Source organism: Parus major, chromosome 17 (genome assembly GCF_001522545.3).
Source record: "Parus major isolate Abel chromosome 17, Parus_major1.1, whole genome shotgun sequence".
Taxonomy (NCBI): Eukaryota; Metazoa; Chordata; class Aves; order Passeriformes; family Paridae; genus Parus; species Parus major.
Window position 1 is genome coordinate 2378365 of NC_031785.1, and position 19715 is coordinate 2398079.

Genomic DNA, 19715 nt, shown 5'->3' on the forward strand with positions numbered 1-19715 from the left:
GGGAGGGGACCAAGGTGACATCCCGTGAGGAGATCAGGGATGACACCACAACAACCACGCCCGAGAGCCCAAAACCTCTCCCAACCACGACACCACCCATCTCTGCTGGAGAAAGGATGGAATCTGCCCTGGCAAATGAAGATCCACTCTGAATCTGTGAAAATTACTGAGAAAAACCTGAGTTACAGAAAAAACATCACTGCTCAGGCACCTGAGGAAGCCCCATCCACGGTGATGGGAAGAACGTGGGTGGAGAAGGATTTCCTCCTCTTTTCTTCCAGGAAGGGCTCCCTCAGAGCTGGAGAAGACACCAGGGAGGCCTTGGATGGACCTCCTTGGACCCAGCAGGGCAGGATGAGTGGGACCAGCCAAGGACAGCTCAGTAGCACAGAACAAGCCAAACTTAAAATAAATATCAATTATTAATATTAGAATTTGCTCTATAAACAAACAGGCTTGTCAGGAGCAATCCCTGTCTCTCCCTAAAAACACCAAAATGTGCTGGTTTAGGGTATGTTTAACCCAGAGAGAAGCAACAAAGTGTCCCAGCATCCCAAACCTGACAAATCTCAGCTAAAACCTCCCAGGAGAGTTTGAATCAAGATGCTCCACACAATTGGTCCCTCCCAAAATGCAGCTCTCAGGGAAATGGGGGGAAGCCACAGTGTTTGCTTTAGAAAGAGCATCAAGGAACATAAGCAAAGCCACCCAAGGAAGCTGCAAAAGCCCCAACCACCCCAATAAACCATCAGCCAGGACTGCTGGAATTTCTTCTTCTTCCTCCTTCTGCCCCTTCCTTTTTATGACCAGAATATATAAAAAAGCTTCCCAAAATCCAACCCCAAACCACCAACAACCCCAAATCATGAAGAAATAAAATAAAACAGTCTTGAAAGCCCAGGAGAAGCTTCTCACCACCAAACCTCATGTTCCCTAAAAACAACAGCCATGAAAAGCCACTGTGATTAGACAGCAAATGCAATAAAGCTTGATAATTTCTATCTTTAAAATTCCTCTATTAAATATGATCATTTTTCTTTTAAATAGAGCAGCAAGTGACTTTTGAAGGGTTGGAAATGGCTTCAGCCCATCTGACACAGGAAGAGCTGTGCTGCAGGAGGAATGACCTTTGCAATTACAGATGTAAACTGTATTTTTCCAGTCTCATCTCTCAAGCAGAGCTGTGTCCCAAGGTGCAGGAGGAGGCCCCAGCATGAGCATCACCCCAAAAAATCCAGTCTCCTCTGGGCTGGAGCGTCCTACAGGTGACAGATCATCAACTGGACATCTCCAAATGGGAAAACTTGGATAAAACTGGATTAAAACCAGACAAACATCCCCCACCATGATCATTTTATATATGTGACCATTCAAGCAAAACAACATTTTGTTTTCTGATGGCAGCCTCTTTTTCCTGCTCGTGGATACGGGGGGATAATTTGTACATCTGCCTGATTTTTGTAAAGTCATAGCCTTTGTCACAAGATGTTCATAAAAAATGCAGCCGTTATTTGAGACAACTTCCAGGAGAGTTTGGGAATTCTCAGTTTCTGCATTCATCTGCTTTGGGGGAGAGAAAAAAGCAGGTTTGCTCTTTTCCAAACTAATTCCCTGCTCTGAGGCCTGAAAGGTCAGGGCAAGGCGACAGCAACAAAGGAAAAAAGCATCGACCTAGAATAAGATGCTGCCATCAGAGCTCCCCCAGGAGTAATCAGAAATAATTAGATAATGTATTTAAATTGCCTTTTTTCTTCACCAAACAACAGAGAGACTCGGTGGAGAATCATTCCCCCAAAACCCCCAAATATCCCCCAAGTGCTGCAGCTCCCCAGGAAGGTGAGCTGGGCCAGGGACAAAGGGCCAGGGACCCTCCAGGGGTGGGACACAAAGCAGCCAAAGGCTTTCACCCCCCCAGCCAAAGCCCCAGGAAAGAAAAGAGCTGAAAAGTCCTGCCCTTGAAGGCCCCAAAGGGTCAAAGGAAACTTCCCTTTCTTCTGTAAATGAGAAGAGAGGGGGGGGAAAATCCCACCCTTGGATTTGAGGCTAGCAGGGGGTCCCCAAAGCCACCCAACCCCACCAGGAACAGGGGTGGCACCTGCCCTGCTCTCACTGCAGGGTTTGGGGGTTATTTCCCCATTTTTTAATGCAAAGGAAATGTAAAAACCCAGGGGAAAATATGCAACAGCTCACTGCAAACTCAGTGGCTGAGTATTATTCCCTGAGCCCGGAGATGCTGTAATGCCTCAAATAAAAGAAAGAGTTAAATAAAATGGAGTTAAGTAAATGAAAGAGTTAAGTATAAATAGCTAAATAAAGCCAAATAAAATGCACTTCAGGTCTAGGCTGAGCATATTCCCCCCACCCCTGCATCACAGCCTGTGCCAGGAGCCAAGAAGCCAAAATGAGAAGTCTTTGCACCCCCACCCCAAAAACTGAGCATCCCCTCTTTGAGGTGAGAAAATCCAGGAGGGGAAGGGAGAGGGATTGGGGCACAGGTTTGGATTCCTGCACAGTGTTTGGCAGGGGCAAGAAAACAAGGTTAAGTTCAGTAATCAAATGGCAGTGAGACTCCTGCAGCACTGATATCTGCAGCTCCAAAGTATTTATTTTTGAAATGCTGCAAGTGGCAAGCGGCGCGGACGGACCCTATTTTTAGTGTAGCAGCCAGTGGCAATGGGTGAAAGAAGATTATTTCTGCCTTATTAAGAGCAGAAAGTGAATTTGCAAATATTACTCAGTAACACACGGGCAGCCCACACGCAGCAGACATGCAGCACACGGAGCCACCGCGGCTCCAGCATCCTCAAAGTTCGCACAGAAAGTACGGCCCTGGAGGCTGGGGCAGGGAATGGGGGGGAAAAGATGGAAAAGTGAATTGAAATGGTGCTGATGGTGCAGCTCAGGAGGTGTGGGCAGCCCGGGGATAGGGTGCTGGGTGCTCGGTTTGGGACCCCGGCGCTGCCCTGGGGGCTCTCCCTGGGGACCTGGCAGAGCTCCAAATGTCCCTCCATGGGGAGCTGGCACAGCCCTGAGGGGGCTCTGCCCAGGGACCCTGGAACAGGATTGGCACCGCTTTTTGGGGACCCCTGCACATCCCCGAGGGGGCTCTCCTTGGGGACCCTGGAACAGTCCTGGGGACTCTTCCTGGAGACCCCAGAACAGCCCTGGGGGCTCTTCTTGGGCACCCTAGCACAGCCCTGAGGGTCTCACCCCAATTGCTGGCACAGCCCAGAGAGTCTCACCCCAATCCCTGGCACTTTCCTGGGGTCTCACCCCAATCCCTGGCACTGCCCTGGGGTCTCACCCCAATCCCTGGCACTGCCCCAGGGTCTCACCCCAATCCCTGGAACAGCCCTGAGGGGTCTCTTTGTGGGGACCCCAGGACTGCCCAGAGGGGTCTCTCCATGGGGATTCTGGTACAGTCCTGGGGACTCTTCCTGGAGACCCCAACACTGCCCTGAGGGGTCTCACCCCAATCCCTGGCACTGCCCCAGGGTCTCATCCCAATCCTTGGCACTACCCAGGAGTCTCACCCCAATCCCTGGCACAGCCCAGGGGTCTCACCCCAATCCCTGGCACTGCCCAGGGGTCTCACCCCAATCCCTGGCACAGCCCTGGGGTCTCACCCCAATCCCTGGCACTGCCCTGGGGTCTCACCCCAATCCCTGGCACTGCCCCAGGGTCTCTTTGTGGTGTCCCTGGCACAGCCCCACGTCCCCCTGTGCTGGCCCAGCCCCGGGCTGTGTCCTGCTGCAAGGTGAGTCACCGGCAGCCCGGGTGCACCGCGGCTCCTCGAGGTCACCCACCCGGCAGCTCCAAAAGTGCCGTCATTCAGCCAAGGCAAAGCGTGTTATTGCCATTATTATTTAATCAGGTTTTTTCGGTTTTTTTTTTCTTTCTCCCCTTTCCTAACACTGATCTTAAGAGCTCTCAAAGCAAGGAGAAGCAAAAATAGAAAATGCAACATTTTAATTTTTTTTTTTTTTTTTTCAGATTGCTGCAAGGGGAAGGGAGAAGGGAGAGACATGGCTAGAAAATACAATTATTCTGCAGAACTGAGTATTTTGCCACCTAATAAAAACTCAAGACCCCGAGTAAGTTACAGCCACAGGAAAGCACAGAGCACCCCATCACCCTGCCTGCAGCATCCCAGCACAAGCACTAATTCCCATCCGTAACACATCAAAAAAGACAAGTGCCATGCTGAATCCTATTCTCCTCACTCCTAGTACACAACAGCAGAGCTAGCAATATATAACATGCATGACTCAGTCCTAGCACCGTGCCACTACGGAACAGAAAGCTTTAAAATAAAGTAAATATCTTAAAAGGTCAATTAAAAAAAGCTTACAAAACATCAGACGCTGCTTCTCGCTAGAGCTCATTACCTAGTATGGTGGAGCTGCCTGTGTGTTTTTTTTTCTTGTGCAAGTTAGTCTGTGAGTCAGCATTAACACACATGAGAACATCAGGAATACTGCCTAGTTCTGATGCAATGGAGGTTGTAAAAAAAAAAAAAAAAAGAAGAAGAAGAAGAAGAAGAAATCGCACTCGGTTTGGACGGGAGCCTGTAATTCAATTGCCTTTACTTTTCAATTACTGCATAGCCTACCCTGACCAACCTGCAGAGGGGAAGGAAACTTTGCTTACATCTCTGTCTTAAAATTAATGACTTTTACTTTTGGCTACAGCTTATTCTCCCTGCTTTAAAAAAAAAAAAAAAAAGACATAATATAATTAACCCTTCAAGGGCAGCTGAGCCCGTGCAGCAATTGGGATCTTCGTGTTTCTGTAGGAATTTCAGGGCTGCCAAAAAGTTCTGGTGAAGGGAGACATTTCTACATTAAACTTTTAATACTCTATAAAGCAAAGCTACAATTGCATCTGAGTTTGATCCTTAATGGAAATAGAAGCTTGCAGACAAGGGAAGTTAGAGACTGCAGAAATTTAACTCTGCGCTTCTGGGTCCAGACAGGCAAATACCAGAGTGCACAGGAGGTTTTTCAAAAATGAGGGGCTTGGTCATTCAGCAAAAACCCTGAGAAACCTAAAATTTCTGACATGAGGTGGCCACCCCAGCCTGACACCCACTTTGCCCAGGCAGATGGAGACAAAGCTGAAAACCAGCATTTTTTATATATTGCATTTACTGCTTGTACTCCAGCAAAGAATTCCCTGTCTCCCCTTTCCCTGGGGGGAAAACCCCTCCAGACTGATCCCTGCTCCCAGGATCGAGTCCAGGAGCCTCAACACTGACTTTTCACTTCTGCCTCCTCTCCCCCTGCAACAAAACCCTTCCCTGGGGGCAATAAATGGTGCCCAAAGCTCCAGAATGTGACTATTTCTGTATCACACCCTAAAACACCCCCAGACAACACTGCAGAATATTGCATTATATATATATACTGCTGATGATTGTATGTATGAAATATTATAATATAGATGATGCATGGTCAATGTACTACTGTTATATTTATATATATAATATGCTAAACTATGTCCATCAACACCTGACAAGTTCTGAGCTGCTGGGAGAGCCCTGCTAATGCCCAGCACAGAAATTCCTTAAATCTGGGGTTTTTTAATCTCTGCAGCAGAGAGGGGTCAGAGGTTGAAGTGAGAAAGTCTCCCCAGTGCTCATGACCTGAGCTGGTCCCTCAGCAACAAACACTGACCAACCCTCAAAAATATAAATATCTAATTCATATGGATTGACAATCCAGTGGATCACAAGAAATGCCAAACCCCAGCTTAGTTTGCTGTCTGCTTTCATGAGTAGACACAAGCACTGCAAAACTCTTTCTTTTCTCCAAGTATAAATACTTATTAATGCTGATTAACCAACACAGAACCCCCCTAATATTAGAGATCAACCATTTCTGCAGCCTCTCCTGCAGGCAAGTCTCAAACCAGTATGAGCCTGGTGGGGTTATTTTTCCTTAAGCATGTGGGATACTTGAATACAGATGAATTGAGTTTTAAAGGAAAAAACCCAAGCAGCAACTTCTGGGCCAAGTTCTTGTGTGCCAAACTTTTCAACTGCCACAGCACAGCTCGACAGTGTTTCAAAAGAATTTAAGCACTGTTTTGAATACTGCTGACAATCTTCCTCATCAAAATTTGTAATTTAAATACCTCAAATCTGAAAAGCACGCTCCCTGGGGCATGCTTCATTCTCCCTCCCCACCGCCCAACCTCCCCGAGCCCCATTTGGAATAAAATCCGCTGCTTTCTGTATCTGGCTGGGTTTTCCCCCCCTCCTGCAGCCCCCCAGCATCCACTGCATCCCACAGGGATCCCAGTGCTGGAGCAGAGCTGCTTCTGCAGGGATGGAGCCCCTGTGTGCACCCCAAAACACACCCACCTTCCTCTTTTATAGCTCTTGAGGCTGCTTTAGAGACCAAACCAGTCACTGGTTTAGAGATAAAATCACTGATTTAGAGCCAAGTCCAATTAGTGATTTTGGGCTAAAACAAGTTAGTGATTTAGAGTTAAAACCAGTGGCTGATTTAAAGCTAAAACCAGTGGCTGATTTAGGGCTAAAACCAGTTTCTGATTTAAAGCTAAAACCAGCTAGTGATTTAGAGTTAAAACCAGTGGCTGATTAAGGGCTATAACCAGTCAGCGATTTAGGGCTAAAACCAGTAACTGATTTAAAGCTAAAACCAGTGGCTGATTTAGAATTAAAACCAGTTACTGATTGAAAACTAAAACCAGTCAGTGACTGAGAGCTAAAACCAGGCTGTCCTGCCTCCCACACTGAGAAGGGGTTAATCCAAGGAGCCCCATTCCCACCCCTCTGCTCTCCAGTGGATAAAACCTTCCTTCAGACGTGTCAATAACCCCCCAATAATTCCCTGCCACCCAGCCTGATCCTCGGGGAGCAGCCAAAGGAATTTCTTGGGGTGCCTGTGCCGGTGGAGCAGCAGCTCCATTTTGGCAGGAGCGTGTTTAAGATTCCCTCCCAGTGCTGCAAAGCACCTTGAAAGGTCGACGAGCGCTTTCATATTCTCCGATCCATCTCCGACGCTGCCGCAGATGAAACGGATTGACCTAGACAAGAACTGCACCAGCCTCTGTGAAATAATCCATCACCACCCCTCGCCAGCCGCAGCCGCCTTTGTCATGGGAACGCTTGGGAATCTCACCTACCTACTGCAGCCGAGCTGGGGCTGGAGAGCCTTTAAATCCCAGCCCTGCTCTCCTGGGATGGAACCAAAGCCGGAGCTGCGGAGCGCCGAGCCGGCACACAACAGCAAATACCTCCATATTCCACAGCCTGTGCCCATTACCCAACTCATTAAAGACAGTGATACTTTGTAACACACTCTAATCTTTAATATTCATAGCTTGCTTCATTTGCATATCATGCCATAAATAGTTGAAGCAGAGGTAAAACACAAAGCGCTCCACTTGCATTTCTAATTATGCCTAAAATCAAATGTAAATCACAACACATCCAAGACACAGAAAATATTAAATTTGCTGGCTCTCGGTTAAAAATCTTTTAAATGCCCTCCCCCCTCCCCAAACCACATTCACAAACCCAATTATTTTTAAAAAGAAAAATCAAAGAGGCTCATGTTGTCTGTTTTTAAAGAGGAGCTGACACATCCCAGCCCTGGGGAGGGACCCAGCAGCATGCCCAGCTGCAACCCCCCCAGTGCCAGCTCATCTCCCCAAAAACATCCCTAAAAACCTGCCCTGCCCACAGGGCTGGGCTGCAGCTGCCCATTTAACCTTGGTCCTGGGAGGAACAGGAGCCTTTTGCTCCGGGGTGCCTGGGAAAGCTGATCTCCAGCAAAGGAGGTAAATTTGAAACATCAGCTCAAATGTGAACTTGTGCTACGGCGCTGGGCTGGCTGGAGGTCGGGGCTTTGGATTTGGGAGAGGGAAGGGGAGAAGCCCTGGGGCTGGGAGCTGCTCAATCCCAAGGTTTAATGAGGAAAGTTTTGGGGTGCTGGCACTCAGCAGCTCCGTGTCCAGAATCAGACAATTCCTGCTCACAACGCACCAAAAGCAGGCAGAGGCAGCAGCACAGGGTGTTCTTCTCTGCTGTGTTTTCTCCTGGAACATGGAAGAGCCCTCAGTGGGGCACCAATCCTGTGGAAAAGGCTCAAGACCCCATTCAGCTGCTGCTGAAGCTCTGCCATGGGCAGGTTTGGCATCAGTGAGCCCTGGGCTCTCTCCAGATACATCCCAAATATCAACAAATAATCAAATAATACAGCCCTTTTCATAGCAGCTGCAGCAAATTCACCTGCCTCCCCCAAAAACATCCTGTGCTGCTGGCAGTGGCTCATGGGACTTCAGTCCCCAACCACCACAATCCTGGAGGATTGCTCCACAATCCCACTCAATTTATGGGCTTTTAGGGAAAAGTGTGGCATCAGCAGAGGAGCCAGGCTGCAGCCCTGGGGAAACAGGGCTGAGGTGTCCTCACCTGCACAGATGAACTGACCCTGCTTCCCCCAGCTCACAGAGGCTTTGTATCTGCCAAGCACCTCGATATCCTTGGATAAAAATTGTTAGTAGGACATTCCTGATGCTGGCACAAATAATTTCCCTGATGCTTCTGCATCTTGATTTTATGGAAAGAGTTTATGGAAATCCTCTTGATTTTATGGAAGTCCATCACCACCACCAAGTGAAAATGCACATTTTTAGTTCAAGAGCACTGCAGCCTCAACCCAGCCCTGCTCCTTGCCCACCACACTGATCCAACACACTGCTGCTGCTCCCAGGAAGCTCAAAACCTTCCTAATCTTCATCCATCTCCCCACTCCTCCTCTTCAACTCCCAAGAAACTTCTCCCAACAGAGACACAACATCCACAAGACTCCAAGTTTTACAGATTTATGCCCAAATATTGAATTAAAATAAAATGAACTGAATTTCATGAGAGCAGGACAAAAATCCCACTCTTTGGGAAGGCAGGAAGTGCCCTGGGAGCGAGGAAGTCTGGAAGATGTGGATCTTTTCTCACTTACCTTCCCTTTCCCACTGGGGCTCCAGCTGTAGAAACCCACCACATCTTAATGGAAGGCTGTCCCCAGGGAAAAAGGCATTTTTAAGTCACTCAAACCCGGAGTAATTTTGAAGGAATCAGCTAAATATCAGCAGTGAGCCGGGCACCCGCCGGCCACCCTGGCTCCGAGCCATCGCCTCTCCCTCCTGAGACTTCTCCCACTTAACAAAAGGCTTAAAGAGACTTCTGAGAGAGAATGCAAAGTGGAAAGAAGACAAAAAGCCAATATTATCACTGCCACATTCTGCTCCTACTTGTAGGAAAGCTGCTGTTTTTCCAAGGTGAATAAATGCCATCAGTGAATGGGTCCAGAGTTCCCCCTGCATCCCCCCTCAATTCCTGCCCTCCCCTGCAGCTCACCCTGTCCCTTTCCAGATTCCAGTCCAGCTCAGCAACCACATTGCATCAGTTCTAAGAAAGGGTTAAAAGATTTTTTTTTTCCTGCCATATCGACTTCCAAAGAATTCCAGAGACATCATTAAATTTAACCCCGAAAGGTGAGCAACTGCCCCGTGCCCCGGCCCGTGCCCAGGGAGAAGTGAAAGCGAGCAGCTCACAGCCTGCAAAGCTTTTCTGCTCTTCGTATGTACCCTGGCATCTTGCCCAGACCTATTTTTAAGCCCATTTACTAGAAATCCCACAAATTAAAGGAAATACGGATAATGTTGTAAGAATCCTTTGGGCCAAATAAAAGCTACACATAATTTTCCTTGTGCATCAAGAGTAAGATCCTTAACCACAAAAACCAGATTTCCCCAAAGCTCTTTTGCAACAGTGAGAGAGAATCTTGTTTTGTAAAAAGTTGCTTTGATTCACTCCTGGATTACAGGGAGAGCAGCAGCTCCGCTGCCTCCCGGCCAAACCCGGGAGTGATTCCTGTTATGAAACAGAAAGGTGTTAGGAGAACACAAATAAATTAAACATTTCCAGCTCTGGAACGGGGACTGCAATGAGAGTGAGGCACAGGGTGCTGTGGGGAGAAGCTGGAGGATGGTTATTGGGATTTTTCCCCCCTGTAGAGGAGATTTGGGTGGGTTTATCTCCCAGCCTCTGTCCAGCTGTGTGTTCACTGTGCTCATGAAGGGTCAGTGTGCTGGAGAATTTCCAACTTGCTGCAGGCAGGACAGTCAGCCCAGCCCCAGTGAAGGGTCCCCACAGCCTCTCCTCAGGGATTTCCTGAGAAACAGTGATTTTATACAAAAATAAATCTATCTCTGCATCTCTGTTTGAATAATTACAGTGGGGTCTCTCATTTATCTCTCTCAGGAAATAAAGGAGCATCCACCTGCAGTGGGGCTTTGGGAAGAGCTGTGTTTTATGCAGCACCCATGATCTGAACCTCATAAAGACTTTAAATAAACTCCACTAACAGGTCTTTCTTATAAAGAAACCAACAACCAGATCAGTGTTTCACTAAAACTCATCAGACAAGCAGAAACAGCCCCAAAACACAGCAAGTCAAAGCAGCATTTGTGGTTAGTCCTGGCAGGGAGGGAATGAAGGGAAGGTGCTTCCTTTCCCCATCCAACCTCACTCTCCTTCATCCCCACCTCTGGCTTAAAATGTCTTCCTCACAAACATTCCAGCTTCCTTTTGAAAAAGGAAAATAATTATGCAAGGGAATAACCACTTTTCTCCTACAAACACACAGATATGAACAGCTAAACACACAACTTCGGGAACTTTTCCAAGATTTATATGTTTTGCATGGAAAGCAAATGTTGGTGGTTTGGTTTTTTTTTCTCCCTGCCTGGGAAAATATTTAAGCACCAAGTTTATGGAGCCAAGTGCATTTATTGCTGGTTTCTGCTGCTGCTGCTGCTCAGACAGAATGGGATCAGTGATTTAAGTGGCACTGGCTGATGCCCGAGCCCCCGGCCCGGAGCTGTGCCGGCACGTGGCTCTGGGAATTCTGGCTCAGACAGATTTTATCCATGGCACAGGATGGCAGGAGTGGCTGAAAGATGGCCTGGAGCATCCCAGTGCTCCCAGCAGAGCCCCCAGGTCCCTCCCAGCCCCACCAGTTCATCGCTGTCGTGCTTTTTGATGCAGTGGAAGTCATTTCATGGTGATACCCTTAAAAACAGCAACACTTGATTTGCATTTTCCTGGCCCATTTTACTGAATCCCTGCCTTCAGATGGAAACTCCTCCCCATGTTCCCAGCTCAGAGCAGCTCCCAGCTCCCTCAGTGCTGCTGGGACCATGAGCAGAGGCAGCAGTGGGCAGCAGCCCTGCCCCATCCCTGCAAGTGCCCAAGGCCAGGCTGGACAGGGCTTGGAGCAACTGGGACAGTGGAAGGTGTCCCTGCCATGGCAGGGGATGGAATGGGATGAACTTTAAGGTCTCTTCCAATAAAAATCATGCTGGAATTCTATAAAACCCCAAGATCCACTCAGTCCCAAGCCTCAGCCACTTTCTCAGACCTGGAGACCTCTTCACAAGGCCCTCCAGCTTTTTGCAGCAAGCCAGACAGTGATTTTTGCCTCTATATTTCCACTTATTTGTGTATTTTTGCAAATCTTTCTGGCCAGTTAAACCAGAACCGTGGCAATTGCGAAATCCAGGAAATTTGCTGCAACGCTCTGTAACTCTTGCAAGGCAATTAGCCAAAGCCTCACACAAATAAGCTTTTTTGCCACACCGTTCTAACCACCAAGCATTAACCCATTTTCTTAGGAAACAACATCTGCTGAAACAACTTCCTAATCTAGCAGCAGGCAGAGAAAAAACCCACTGCAGCATCTCTAGTGCATGGTAAAGAGAATTAACAGGCAGATTTGTCCTGCTCAGAGGGCACTGACCAGACCCATCCTCCTCTCACAGACCCTCTCCCTGGGATATTTATTCCCTGGGGCAGGAAAAGTGTAAAGGCCAAAGGTTTTCCTGCAGCACTTACATGTTTTAATGACAGAGATGATGGTGGAGCAGCCTGGGGGGCTTTGGAGCAGGATTTTTTTGAAGCCAGACTGTTGTGGGGTCTGAAATCCTTGGAGCTACAGGAGCTGCACCTTATAGCTGCAGGGATAAATCAAAGCACAGCAGGATGGCACAGGTGTCATTTGTAAGAATAAACATACTACTGGGCAATAAAGTAACAATTTCCATTTCCTGGCCTTTACACAGCTTTTTTTTTTCTTTCCTGGGAAAATGGGAACATCAAGCCAAAATTAGGCTCCATGATTTGCCCTAGGAAAGACAGAAACCACACAGTATCCTTCTCCTTACTCCAGATTAAAACAGCAGCTACACTTCTGCACCATTTGTTAGAACTCATTTCCTCCCTTATTCTCTGCCCCTGCTTTCTCCACCATCCCACTGAAAAACCAATAAAATAAAATAAAAACCTTCCTTTTGGGAACACAGTGGTAATAATACTGCTCCCATCTGTTGATAAGTCCAAGGACCTGCACGGGGAGCAAAGAGGCTGGAAAGCTGAAAGGGAGTCAAGTGTTTGCATGGTTCTACTGAGAAATGAAATCCAGCTTTAAACACAGTAAATCGGAGACTATTCTGAATCACCTCTTGAATTTTTTAATGCTACTCCTGGGAGCACTGAAGGTAAATATGTTAATTTGACTTCAATCATGGTGCAGGGGAAAAAAAAGCAGCACACTGTATTAGTTTAGGGTACCAAGTCTTAAAACTATTCATGCATTTCTGCATATTTTATACTCAGCAAATAAAGTTCCAAGGTTCTATAAGGAGGCTGCAAAATTATTCTGAGTAAGCAATAATGAGCTGTGCATTATATAAAGCTGATACTAATGGTAATCTATTATTAAAATTTGAGAGTTATAGCAGCTCTGTAAGAGTCCGAGAGCAGGTTTTCCTCCCTAGGAAGGGAGAGCAGCATCTGGAGCAGGGAGCTGGGCCAGACAGGTTTTAGGGGACCCAAGCTGCACCCCAGGTCCTTGGGATAACCTGTCCCAGGCCTAATTAACTCTTCCTCCCTGTCCCACTGCACAGGCAGCAGAGTCACAGCAGGTTCATCCTCCTGGCGTGTTTCACTCCCTGCCTGAGCGAAACAGATCTCCCAAAATGCATTAAAAAATGAACAGGGTCTCAGGTTTGGATATCTCAGCCACCCCCAGAGCCAGCTTGACCCCTGATTCCTGTGATGCCCCACCTGGGCTGCCCCAAGGGCAGGGATGGGGCCAGTGAAACCCAGGGAGCTTTTCCTACCTGTCCCCTCCTGCCAAATCACCTCCAGGGCCTCCAAAGAGCACCACGACATCCAGGGTGGCCACAGGGACTCAAATGCACAATGGAAGAGGGCACATCCCAGCATCCTGGTCCTGTGGAAGGTTCCCTGCCCTTGGAACAGGGTTGGGGTTTAAGGTCTCTTCCAAACCAAACCATCCCATGGTTTTACAATGCCCAGCAAGGTCAAGCCAAGCTCTACTTGGTGCTGGTTTGAGCTGGACTTGTTCTGCCTCTCTCCCATTCCTTCCTGGAGATGGATGCTTTCCTGGGAACTGCTGCTCCAGGATCCATCCCAGTGAGCGCTGTGCATTTTAAGGACAAATCATCACCTCCTGGAACAGCACCTCTCTGCACTGCTGAGAGAGAAACAAACAGCAAAAAGCCCAGAGTTTGGCTCATTTTCCTCCTTCCTACATCTTTTGGTGAGAATTGAAGCAGTCTCTGGGGGCTGTGAATCTGGATCTGGAGAACTCACACAGAAATAGGCACATCAGTGAGGCACCAGGACATCTCCATGTGTAACCTCCATCTCAGAGGGCTCGTGGATCCTGAACACCCTTGGGAACACGGTGGTCCCACCTCATCACCTGCCCCTCAGAGGAAAACCTTCCCTTGGTTTTGCATGAAATGCAAAATTCCATTTTTCCTGCGTTTCAGAGGCTGCAGTGTGCAGCCAAGCTCCTTCTTCCCAAATGAAATTCTGCACTAAGTGCAGATCCTGAAGGCAACGTTCTGCCCAAACCACAGGATAATGAAGCATAACAATTCCAGGAGAAACAAACTCAGTCTGAGACCTTTCTGCACCAAGAAGGATCTTAAACAAAAGAGCTCTTTGCTCTCTCCACACTGAAAAGGTGAGGAAACCAAAACAGAGCAGGTCAGATTTGCTGGGTGTTTATGGCATCCACCTGCTCTGTGCCCATTCCCTGCTGCATTCCCTACCTGGGCTGAAGGAGTTAACAGCTCCTCTGGGATGTAACAGGAGCTGGAGTTACTCACCCAGGCATGTCCGGATTGGTATCAACCCGGAGAAGCCTCTGAATGAAGTTGCCTTGGAGATGCAGCCAAAACCAATGACCAGATATTAACTTTTCAGCACAGTGAAAGGCAGGCAGAACATGTGAAACCAGCAGGACACAGCTTCCAGCCAAGCTGGAACATCCGGATGCAACGTGAGGGACTCCTGATTCCTCCTGGAGGAGTAAAACTTTGTGTCTTTGCTCAAGGAACAGGAGAAACTTCCCCTTGCAAAGCCAAGCAGGCTGGCAATAAAACCCAGCTCTGGAACCTTCTGGAATGGACAATTAATGTCCATAAGCAAGATGATGCCTTTCCTTGGTTTAATTTTAAAGTTGATGTTAAAGATAGCAGCTCACTGCTATTAAAGATACCAAGCTCCTTAATTCTTTCTGTAATCAGCTTCATAAGCAGAAAAAGCAGCATGGGCACCTTACCCAGTGCAGCTGAAATGAGACATCATGAAATAAAAGCCTTAAGAAGGAGTTCAGAGGCTGGGCTGGAGCAGGATCACACATCTGCCTAAGCCAGCACTTCCTCTCCACTTCCAAGGGCAGGTTTGGGGATGGGTGAGCAGGAAGGAGAGGCTGCCCTGGCCATCTGCTGCCTCCCAGGGCAGGCACACAGAAAGAAACCAAACTTCAGCAGAGCTCTCTCAATCTCAGCCCAGAGCAGAGCTCACCCTCCTGAAGGTGCTCAGCCACTTCCCAAGGGCGCCGTGCGGGGAGGACAGCGGGTGACCACACCAGTGGCACCAGGAGGAGGAGCACCCACTGAAGGCCATGGGTGAAACCAACCCCAGCTGCACCTCTCCTCCCTCCAGCCTCACTGACCAAGGAGGAAAAACAGCTTTCAACCACCACAAGGCTTGCAGTGCATGAGATGAATCAGAGCAGCACTCTCCACGCCTGCCACCGGGGAACAAAGCCCAATGGACACACCACAAGCCCTGATTTCCATCCCCAAACCCAGCCTTGGCAGGGGATGATGCTTCCCAGGCCCTGCAGGGATCTTCACTGCATCTCACACAGGGAATGACCTGCAGGGCTGTGCTGGAGCCCAGCCCCACCAGCAGCTCCCAGCAGCGATGAACGGCTGGTGGAGCCACACCTGGGGCTGTCGGGGACAGATCCAGGAGCACGAAGGAAAATGGACATCTTCCCATCACAGCAAACACTTCCTTCCCATCCACACACCAGCCCCTTGGTATTTTTTCCCTGAAGGAAAAACAGAAGATGCTTTCCATAAGCAGACGATTTCAGCAGCTAATTTTACCATCACTTATGGTCGACTTTATGACTAAGATTTCATGCTGACTATATTAATCCTGTCAAATTTCAGAGTGAGAGAGAAATGATACTGTATATTTTATGGCTGCAATAACTTCTAAGCCATTAGACATGCATGCTGACATGAAAGTAATCAAATTGATTTTTTCCTATTACAATGAAGAACTTTGTATGAGCAAATAGTCTTTCTGGCACGGGAATGAAACGACAAGAAGCCTTTGCTCACTCAGGAAATTAGGAAATTGCCACGAGCCATCGTTCAGAAATTTGAGTTTTCTGCTTACTCACATTTTATTGTCACCAAAGCTGAAAGGGACATGTTAGTCAACCAAACGATCGACAAAAGCCAACGCCAGGGATAATCAGAGGGGTTTGAAGCCCTGTTAAATACTGCAGAAGCTGCAGTTAATTGTTTTCCTGGCATTAAAGGCTCCCCTGTGCCTTTTTTAACCTCATCAGACACATTTTTCCCCTCACAGCTCGCTGGCTACTCCTCCAGGTGTTGGGTGGGCAAGGCAGAATGGATCAGAGTAAGTTCCTCACAGGGCTTTAGGGAAGTCCTGGACACCTGGAAGTGTTCATGGATATCCCACAGTCCATGAGAAAGCCCGTGGGCCAGGTCAACTGAAATGATTTTTAAATGCAAACAGGTCTTTCATTGTAAATTCCACTTGCTCAGTGTTTTCTTGAGGGTTTCAACACCAACTCATCTCTACACCTCGACTCTACCCACCTAAAACTCCAATTTAGAGCCCTTTAATCCAACCTGTGTGACAAGTTGTAGAGAAAGTCAGGTGAGAACAGAGGTGGGCAGGCAAGTGGCAGATGAGGAGCCAGCCTGGGTGTCCTGGGTGTCCAGGGGCACACCCGGGCAGGGCAGGGGCTCTGCAAGGCAGGCCCTGCAGGGATGGGCCAACAGGGCACACCTGGCAGCTGAAAAACCCTGTGAAAACCTGTTTTCTGCCCCTGCTGCGTGAGAACACGTTGGGTGTGAGAGGACAAGATCACAGAGGCTCAACATCTCCAAAGACTCAGCAACCAGAAGCAATTAAGTGCAGATAAAGCAAATAATGCAAGAGACTCACCTGACAGCCTGTGGGCACAGCCACGGCTCCTCTACAGCCAATAAAGTGTAAGATTTTGGGTTAATTTTCGGTGGTTTTATAGAATATTGGTATCAATCATTAAATAATGTCAGATTTTTTCAGACCAAGCCACCTGCATGAAAAAAAACTGGCACAGGGACATGCTAGAGCTGTCTGAAGGCTCAAAGAGATAAGGGTGTGTATGTGTATATATATATTTATACACATATATGTATGTATGTCTTGGGTTAGCAAAATAATTACTGTTTAAACATGCATTTAGCTGCAAATTAAAATGATTTGATGGCTTTCTATCAATAACACTTACTTATGGTTACGTTTTCTTTTGTGTTTTTTTCTTTAAAACAAAAAGAATTTAGAAATACAAAACCATAAAACCACAACTACATGGCTCTCCTCAACCAAGACTTGCAAAACACCAATTTTAGTGAATTCCAATTTCAGTGAATTCCTTTGTCCTTCCACACTAGATATTTGTAAAATCATCAGAGCTGCCGTGGGCAGGGAATCTTCCACTAGACCAGGTTGCTCCATCCAACATGGCCTTAAAGAAAAAAAAAGCTGGGTATTTTATTGTTGTTTTGGGGCTTGTTATTATTTGGGGTTTGGGTTTGGTTTTTTTTAAGTTGCATACAAGCAAAGCTCTCCCAGCAAAACCCAAGCCAAAGCTCATCCCAGCACACTGAGCCCCATTAACACCAACACAAGAACCCTTCTGCTGCCCCTGAGATTTAGGAGGATCCTCCATTCCAGGATAAGCCTGGTCCCCAGGATAAGCTTAGTCCCCAGGATAAGCTTGGTCCCCAAGGTAAGGTTGGTCTCCAGTGTAAGCTTGGTCCCCAGGGTAATCCTGGTCCCCAGAGTCAGCTTGGTCCCCAAGGTAAGATTGGTCCCCAAGGTAAGCCTGGTCCAGAGGATAAGCCTGATCCCCAGGATAAGCTTGGTCTCCAGGATAAGCCTGGTCCCCAGGATAAGCTTGGTCCCCAAGGTAAGGTTGGTCCCCAGGATAAGCTTAGTCCCCAGGATAAGCCTGGTCCCCAAGGTAAGGTTGGTCCCCAGGATAAGCTTGGTCCCCAGGATAAGCCTGGTCCCCAGCCTAACTTGGGATGTGGTGCCCAGAGCAGGACGAGCAGTGTGCCACCAGCCCCTCACCACCTTCACCCAAACCCCCATCAGGAAACAGCAGATCTTCCAAGCAAACCCCGAGAAGATCCTCGGTGCCTCCATTCCCCAAAGCCAGAGTCTTGCAAAGGTAGGAGAAGGCTCCCAGGAGAGGCAGTGAACAATATCCACGAGTTCCTCATGACCTTACGGAGATTGCCATGACAACACCGCTTCGATCCTCCAAACATGGATATATTCATTTGCACTGGTGTGATTGAGAATAATTAGAGTGAGATTCCCTGAGCTGGGGAGTCACAGCCATGCACGGCTCTGGCAGCAGAGCCCAAGTTTCAAGGGAAGCAGCCTCAAATTTAAATGTAAAAAAGAAAACCGACAACACTCTTCAGAGCCGCGTGACCTAATTCATTATAAAGAATGTCAGTTAGCAAACCTTTTAAATAAAACATTAAGCTAGAGGTAATTTGAAGCCTTGTGGATTTTGTTTTACTCAATTATTTTCTAATGCTTCAACTTCAAGAATAAATATGCAGGAATCAAAAAAAAAAAAAAAAAAAAGGAATACTAAGGGTTTCATTTAATTCTTTTTTCAAAAGAAATGAAGACATTCATACTAAACCAAAATACACTCAACCAAGCTGGATTTTTAATTAAAACTTTTATGTCCTACAAGATTCTTCAAGGTTATAATATCTGCTCCCACATCGTGAGGCAGCATCACGCTCACACAAGGGCGAGCCCGTCATCCACGTTAGAACAACCTGTGCTATGCATTGCTGTAACTTATTTCCAGGACATCCACTCACAAATTAAACCAGCTTGGAATGCTATTTCTTCCCTGCCCCATAATTTCCATAACCACTTGCAATTTTCACTCTGTTGGGAAGAGTTTCCCTGCAGCAGACGGAGGCAGGGGATGATCACACCGGGCTCTGCTTTGGTTTCATTAATGCCTGGTGGTGAGAACAGGGCTGGAGTGAGGCAGGTGGGGATGTAAAACCTGCAGAAGGGCAGCAGAGGGTAAAAGCCACTGCTGATGCTCACAGCCTAAAATGAGGTTAATTGGGAAAAGGGGGAAAATAAAGGGAATCACAGAATCCTGGAGTAGTTTGGGTTGGAGGGGACCTTAAAGCCCATCCAGTCCCACCCCTGCCATGGGAAGGGACACCTTCCTCTATCCCAGATTGTTCCAAGCCCTGTCCAACCTGGCCTTGGACATTTCCAGGGATGGGGCAGCCACAGCTTCACTGGAAGGAGCTCAATGAACACTGCAAATGCTCCTCTAAGAAATACAACAAACACAAGAAGAAAAACAGTCATAAAGAGGCATCCTTTGAAGCAAAAAAAAAAATAAAATAAAATTTAGAGCTAAATATTTGATATTATTTTGGCAGCATCACCCTTTTCCAGAGGCTACCAGAAAGAGATTTGCAGGAATGTGCTTAACACTGCTCTGCTACAAGTCCGTGCTACAAAACATTCCAGAAACAAAGAAACCCAGAAGATAAAAAGATTCCTTTCCGCCACACTGTTTAGAATAAAACACCTCCCTGCTTTGATTCAGCCTTCCTTGCAATGCTTTAAAAATAAAAAGTCAGCCTTTCCCTGTAATTCACCCAGCGGGTTCCGGATCCCTGGGCTGAACCAGCAGCTGCCACCCTGACCCCAGGAGATGCCAGGGACACAGAGGGCACAGCAAGCTCCTGTAACCCCTCACTGCTCTGATTTTCACATCACAACCACACCCTGGGGCAACTTTTGGGGTGCCCAAAGTTCTCTGTGCCACGGAAATAAAGGATTTGGTGTTGGTGGAAGGTGTGAAGGGCGGAACTCAGCGCACATCGCACCCGCCCCAGGGCGCCCCAGCGCACCCAGGGCTCCTTTTCAAGGCAGAAAACTCCGGATAAATCCATTTCCCTGCAGCAGGGCATAAACAAGGATTAGTATT

General features: G+C 47.6%; 1 protein-coding gene across 2 annotated transcripts in view; it reads right to left on the minus strand.

The window, feature by feature from the left end:
- The window catches only part of NACC2 (NACC family member 2), a 50634-nt gene that overhangs the window by 18295 nt on the left and 12624 nt on the right, over window positions 1-19715 (minus strand). Inside the window, exon 1 of one of the 2 annotated variants that reach the window (XM_015645133.2) lies at window positions 4352-4412. The exons of the other annotated variant lie outside the window; for it this stretch is intronic. The gene's annotated coding sequence lies outside the window, so the exon portion shown is untranslated. Of the gene's footprint in view, window positions 1-4351; window positions 4413-19715 lie in introns of those variants that run through there. 2 annotated transcript variants of the gene reach the window in all.